The sequence below is a fragment of the Monodon monoceros genome, unplaced genomic scaffold, assembly GCF_005190385.1.
Source record: "Monodon monoceros isolate NGI ecotype Baffin Bay Population unplaced genomic scaffold, NGI_Narwhal_1 Super_Scaffold_14, whole genome shotgun sequence".
NCBI lineage: Eukaryota > Metazoa > Chordata > Mammalia > Artiodactyla > Monodontidae > Monodon > Monodon monoceros.
Genome location: NW_021703770.1, coordinates 5188034 through 5195013, shown reverse-complemented (window position 1 = coordinate 5195013; position 6980 = coordinate 5188034).

The following is a 6980-nucleotide window of genomic DNA, read 5'->3' as shown; positions in this document are numbered from 1 at the left end:
AAAGTGCCTCAGTGGCATGTGGGGTAATATCAAGTGTCTAGTATATGTGTGATTGGCGTTCCCAAAGGAGAGTCTAGAGAGAATATGGCAGAAAAAAATATTTCAAGGAATAATGGCCAAAATGTCTCAAATTTGATGAAAATATCAACCTATAGACCCCAAAAGCCCAGAAAACTTAAAGCAGGAGACCCTGGAATGGAAGAGAGAATAACAGTACAGATTTTGAAGATGTTAAAAAGATAATAGATTCCATAACTTAGAGGAAATGGATAAATTCCTTTACAAGCGTAATTTAATAAAAGTTACATAAGATTTTTACAAATTGAAAATTTTATTCTAAAATGTATATAAAAATTCAAAGGATCTAGAAAATGAAATAATCTTAAAAAGGAAAACTTGGAAGTCTTATACTATCTGATTTCTAGATTTACTGTAAAGCTACAGCAGTCAGTACAGGGTAGTATTGGCCTAAGGATAGAAAAATAGATCAATAGTACAGAATTAGAGAATCCAGAAACAGACCTACACATTTGGACATTTGGATCAATTAATTTTTAAAAAATGCATGCCAGCAATTTAATGAAGAAAGAAAATTTTATACAGCAAATGGAAATAAAAAAGTAATTCCAATACTTTCCTAATCAAACACAAAAATTAATTCAAGATGAATCATGGACTTACATGTAAAAGCCGATACTATTAAATCTTCTTTTTCTTAAAGAAGAAACATATTCATAGAAGAAAATAGAAGAAAAAATATATTCAAACTCTAGCATGGCTAAGATTTCTTAGAAAAGACACGAAAATAACCCCTAAAGAAAAATTGGACTTTATCAAAATTAAAGACCCCTAGTCATTAAAAACAAACAATAAAAAACAAAAACAAGCCTGTTAAGAAAAGGAAAAGGCAAACCACAGACTGAGAGAGGTTATTCACAGTGCATATATCTGACAAAAGACTCATGTCCGTAATATATAAACTAATCCCTATAAGTCAGTAATTTTTAAATATTATAAAAGCAGGCAAGACTTGAAAAAATACCTCACAAAAGAAGTATAAAAATGGGCAGTGAGCTTAAGAAAGAGCTCAACATCCTTTGACATCAAGTAAAAGCCAATTAAAACCGCAATGAAATACCACTACATATCTACTAGAATGACTAAAATTTAAACAATAACCCCAAATGTTGGCTAGAATGTAATGCCACCAGAACCCTCGTACACAGCTGGTGCGAATGTAATGATACGAATGCTTTGGAAAACCAGTTTGGCGGTTTCTTACAAAGTTATACATCTCCCCTATGATTTAGCAAATCCATTCATAGGTATTTTACCCAAGATAAACGAAGATATGTCTAAGAAAAGACTTACCCAAAATGTTTATAAGAGCTTAATTTAATAGCCCCAATCTGGAAACAACCCATCAACAGAAGAATGCAGTACTTTATAGTATATTACATTATATTAATTATATTAATTCAGCAAAATACTAATTAGCAATAAATGTTATAAAGTATCCACAGCAACATGAATGAATGTTAAGAACATTCTACTGAGTGAAAGTAATCATATATAACACATACTGTAAAATTCATTTGTTCAAAGAAGGCAAAACTAATCTTTGGTGACTGAAATCAGAACCCTGGTTGTCTCTAGGGTAGTGGAGATTGCATAGGATGGGTTATGGAGAACTTTCTAGGGTGCATGGGATGGGTTATGGAGAACTTTCTAAGGTGACAGAAATGCTCCTTATTTTTATTCGTGTTTTTTGTTGTATCGGAGCTGCATTTGTCAAAACTGTTCGAACTGTACCTTTATAAATCTGTTTATTTACCTGTATATAATTTTTATCTCAGTTAAGATAATCCAGTCTGTCTGATTCCAATCCCCACATTTTTTTTTTTTTTGCTGTCCTATGCTGAATATCAGGCAAAAAGTTAGCCACTGGAAATTTTACAAACCTGAAATGAGTCAGCATCTTGTGAAGTAAAGAGAATGGATTTCTGTATTAGAAGAGCATAAGTGAGGAAGCTGTTTATAAACTGTAAAGGTGACAGAAATATTTATTTTAAAAAAACTATTATTATAAACTGTTAAAGCAGTATCACACCCTAGGGGCTTTGGAAAAAGTAGCCATGTGCTTTATCTTTTGCTGCATAAGTGGCCTAAAGCAACAAATTTTATTCCCTCATTTTTCTGTGGGTCAGGAATTTGGAAGTGGCTTAGCTGGGTGAATCTAGCCAGCCAGCGCTCAGGCTTTTCATTTAACCTGGAGGGAATCATTTGTATAGGGTCAATAGGAATATGTGTTGCAGTGAAGACCAATCCGTTTACTCCGCAGCTCACCACAATTGCCCTTCTTTGAGAATGGCCCCAATCACAGAGGTGGACCTCCAGTCACAACGTGCAATGTCCTTGCAATTTATTATTATTTATTTATTTTTGGCTGTGTTGGCTCTTCGTTTCTGTGCGAGGGCTTTTTTTAGTTGCGGCAAGTGGGGCCCACTCTTCATTGCGGTGCGCGGGCTTCTCACTATTGCGGCCTCTCTTGTTGCGGAGCACAGGCTCCAGACGCACAGGCTCAGTAATTGTGGCTCACGGGCCTAGTTGCTCTGCGGCATGTGGGATCTTCCCAAACCAGGGCTTTAACCCGTGTCCCCTGCATTGGCAGGCAGATTCTCAACCACTGCGCCACCAGGGAAGCCCTGTCCTTGCAATTTAACCCTGACCTCTGGCCACCTCCTGGGGGTGGACAACTGATCTAAGCTGGACCAAGGTTTGAAACTTGAATGGAGAGACTGAAGCTGGGTGAAGCTGTTACCTTAATGGCAGTGTCCATATACTCCAGCCGCTGAGGCCTCGGTGGACTGCTACCCACGGAGACCGCAGCCGCTATTAGGTCGCGGAGGTGGGGATGGGGGAGGGGTTTCCTGCTGCTTCAAGGCCTGGGCCCGGCCAGTGGGCGGCCGTGGCGAGGGCTCAGGAGCTCTGCAGGACACAGCCCTCAGCCTGTCCCCGGGCCCCCCCAGCTCGCCTGCGCGTCCCAAGGATGGAGAGCCTGGGAGGACCCCGGGGAGAAGGCCACGATCTGCATCTCACTGCAACCTCTGCCACGAGGACCACTGCCAGGCTGACTGTTGTTGGAGCGGGACCCTACGGTCTCGCGATAACGGTCTCGCGATAACGGTCTCGCGATAACGGTCTCGCGATAACGGGTCTCGCGATAACAGTCGAGAGCTGAGTGCCGCTGGCTAAGGGCCGCGCGCCCGCCCTGCCTCTATTTCAGTCCGAGAGAAAGAACGCAAGACTGAAATGCAAGTCTCCTCTGTACCCTGACGTCCCTTTTGCAGTATCCTGTTGCTCACACAGACCAAGCCTGGTACAAGCAGGGGGAGACTGTACTCGGGTAAGTCCTGGGGGCAGGAGGCCCGAGGGCCCTCTTGGAGGCCTGGAGGCCCGGTACCGCAGTGTTTCATCCCTACTCCACAACTCATTAGACGTGCGATTTGGAACAAATTACTTACTCTTTTTAAGCCCCAGTTGCTTAATCTAGGAAATGGAAAGGAATAATTGTACTTACCTCAAGGGGCTAAATTGGTAATTTTAGAAGGTTCTCAGAAGGAAACCTGGAATGGAGTCAGTTTTCATTAACTGTATCTTAAAACACAAATCCATTAGTACCGCCCTATGGAATGTCTAGTATTGGAACAGGGGCAGGGTGCTCAGACACCGGTCAGCGTCGCGGTGGGTGGTCCCCACGAAGGTGGTCTCCCTGGGTCGTGGTCTGCGGACCCGGCCCCCCCCACCCCGTTTGTGCAGCCAGGGGAGCCTGAGGGCTGGCTGGGTCCTGGGCGCCCGGCTCCCTCAGTGATGGCAGCTGGGCAGGGTATGGGGAGCTGGCCCCGAGGGCGCCACCAGTTGAGATCTGACTCTTCAGCGGAGCCTGGGCACTGGCGGGAGCATGCAGACCTGGTGCTGGAGGAGCGCTCCCAGGCAGGGTGACGGGCCGTGTGGGGACCCCCCACCCTTAGCCAGGGCCTGGACCCCGGAGGGCAAGAGCCGGTCCTTGGAACGTTAAACAAGTAAAATGAGGGGTAACGATGTCGCTTTGCTTACAGGACTTGTTAAGGGTTAAAAGCCGCCAGGAGGCATGGAGACTGAGCTTAAAGCCTCCCCTTCCCTTTCTTGTATAATTCTCAAGCCTGTGACATTTAAGAGTATTACACCTTTAGATAAAAAGTTGCAGAACAGAGAATAACACTGTTTTGATGGAGGTTTACAGCAACATCGTGACCTGAACTTGACCTGACCAGTTGCAAAAACAAAGGACCTGACACCAAGAAGTTTGCAACAACTAATCAGCTCCTCCCTCACCTTTCCTATAAAAGGGCTTTGCTGAAAGCCTTCAGGGAGTTTGGGGTTTTTAAGGCATGAGCCACCGGGTCTCCTCGCAAGGCCCCTGCAATAAACCTTTCTCTGCTCCAGACTCCGAGGTTTTGGAATTGTTTGGCCTCACTGTGCGTTGAGCATACGGACTTGTGTTTGGTAACAGTATCGCTCCCCTGGCCAGGTAGCCTGCTTAAACATTCTGCCACTGACTGCATATCTGGATCAGCTTTTTAAATTGGCACCTTCCTCTAATTTGGATCCTTGAAGCTGGGTAAGTTCTATAATGAACCCATATCCAGTGGCTCCTCCCCATTCCCACTTTTTTTTAAAAAAATTAATTTATTTATTTTTGGCTGCGTTGGGTCTTTGTTGCTGAGTGAGGGCTTTTCTCTGGTTGCAGGGAGCGGGGGCTACTCTGTTGCGGTGCGCGGGCTTCTCATTACAGTGGCTTCTCTTGTTGCAGAGTTCGGGCTCTAGGCGCGCAGGCTTCAGTAGTTGTGGCATGTGGGCTCAGTAGTTGTGGCTTGCGGGCTCTACAGTGCAGGCTCAGTAGTTGTGGTGCACAGTCTTAGTTGCGGGCTCTGCAGTGCAGGCTCAGTAGTTGTGGTGCACAGTCTTAGTTGCTCCGTGGCATGTGGGATCTTCCCAGACCAGGGCTCGAACCCGTGTCCCCTGCATTGGCAGGTGGATTCTTAACCACTGTGCCGCCACTAGGGAAGTCCCCCATTTATTTACCCCATGTGTTTGGTACCTTTTGCCCTCTCTTCTCTCCTTAGACTGTGAGCTGTCTCGAAGGAAACTTGTGCTTTAATCTCTGAATTTCCCAAAGCTGCTGTTTGAACTTCCTACTGATTTTTACATAGCCCATGCTCACACAGTGTATGCTGGCTACATTTTACGAAGCAGAACATCCAGAAGGTGAAAGCCACTATCATAAGATAACAATCATTGTCCCCCAAATGGTGTATAGTAAGCCACCCCCAAACTCAAAGCCATACAACCACAACCACTTACTTGCTCATGGGTCTGCAGGTCAAAAGAGAATTGGTTGATCTTGGCTGTGCTGGGTTGGGTGGTGCTGCTTTGGGCTGTAAGTCAGCTGGGCTTGGCTTCTTGCTGCAAGTCTCAGCTCAGGTCTGCACCGCCTGGCTTTATTCCAGGACCCAGGCTGAGGGGCAGTGCTTACCCTGGACGTGTTCTTCTCAGATAACAGTAGAAGCACAAGAGGGCAAATAGAATCCTGCAGTGCCTTTCAAGCCTTTCCTTGCTTATGAATGCGACTATCTAATTGGCTGAAGTAGGTCACATGACTGAGCCCAAAGTCAAGGGATGCAAAAGTATTTCCTCTGCTTCCAGCGGGAAGAACTTCAGAGTCACTCAGAAAGTGGCGTGGACAAACTGATAAAAGTTGGGTCCAGTAATTCTACTATATAGGGTATTAAGTTATCAGAACTAAGAACCAAGTGTTGCTGGGAATACTGGACTTTCTGAGAATTTCTGAGTATTGTTCTTTCACATCTAGAACTGGGAAACACTTGAGAAATGAGTTTTAAAGTGGAAGTCTGCATGAGAGTGACATGACCCAATGCATGGGTTTTAGAGATTCGACCCTACTTTCTTCTTCTGTGGACACTTCCACTGGCTTTTCCTTTGAGCTCTTTTTCCTCAGACATAAAGTAGAGATACTAAAACCTACCCAGGTTGTTGTGAAAATTAACATTAATTAACATATAAGAACTTACTTGGCATTACAATGTGCTCAGTGTTTGTTTCCCTCTCTGTCCTGCTGGAGTGAGGGTGGGGGGAGGTGAAGGGTGCTTTGATTTTCCAGCAAGCTTCTGAGGCCTGAACTCAGTCAGGGAAGGACTCAGCTTTCCTGACTGAAAAAGAGATAATGACAGAGAACCTTCACCATATTCATCCACTTGTTGCTTTAAGGTAGATGAGTGATCAACTGTTGCCTATTTTGGGTTCTAAAATGCCAAGTTATTGCCATAGAAACATAATTATAATGAGTAATTAAATGAAAATGTTTTCCAAAATCTTCTATAATTGAAGTTCTAAATTTCTACCTTTTCAGTCAGTTCATATAAGCATAACCCCAAAACTGTAGCACACATCTTATTCTCTTCCAAATCAAATCAATGAGTTATTTGTGGTAATTTATTTTTTAAAATGAAATAAATTCTCTCTGGCCTTATTCTGAATGTGCAACTTCCACCCTTTCCGTTAAGAAATGGCATCTAGCCTGCTGAAACAATCTGGATTTTAACCTTGTTTTGCTTTGGCATCCTAGGAAAGGTCTGTGAACAGGTCAGTAGCTGTTGACAAGGATCTTTCATCAACTTTAGAATATATCTGGGCGCACTTTGCTGGAGAATTCCTTAGAAGAATCCTTTACGATTTGCAAGAGACCTGTTGGCTGTCCTCTCACACTCTGCAGCAGTCCCCCACCAAAAGCCAAAGTACCTCCTACGCCCAAAATACATTTCAAATCCATCTGTGCAAGCTGACTGTCAGTGACATGGGCTGCAACTGTATCCTCTCAAATGCCACCCTGTGTCTACTCTTATCTACCCTCCCAATTCATT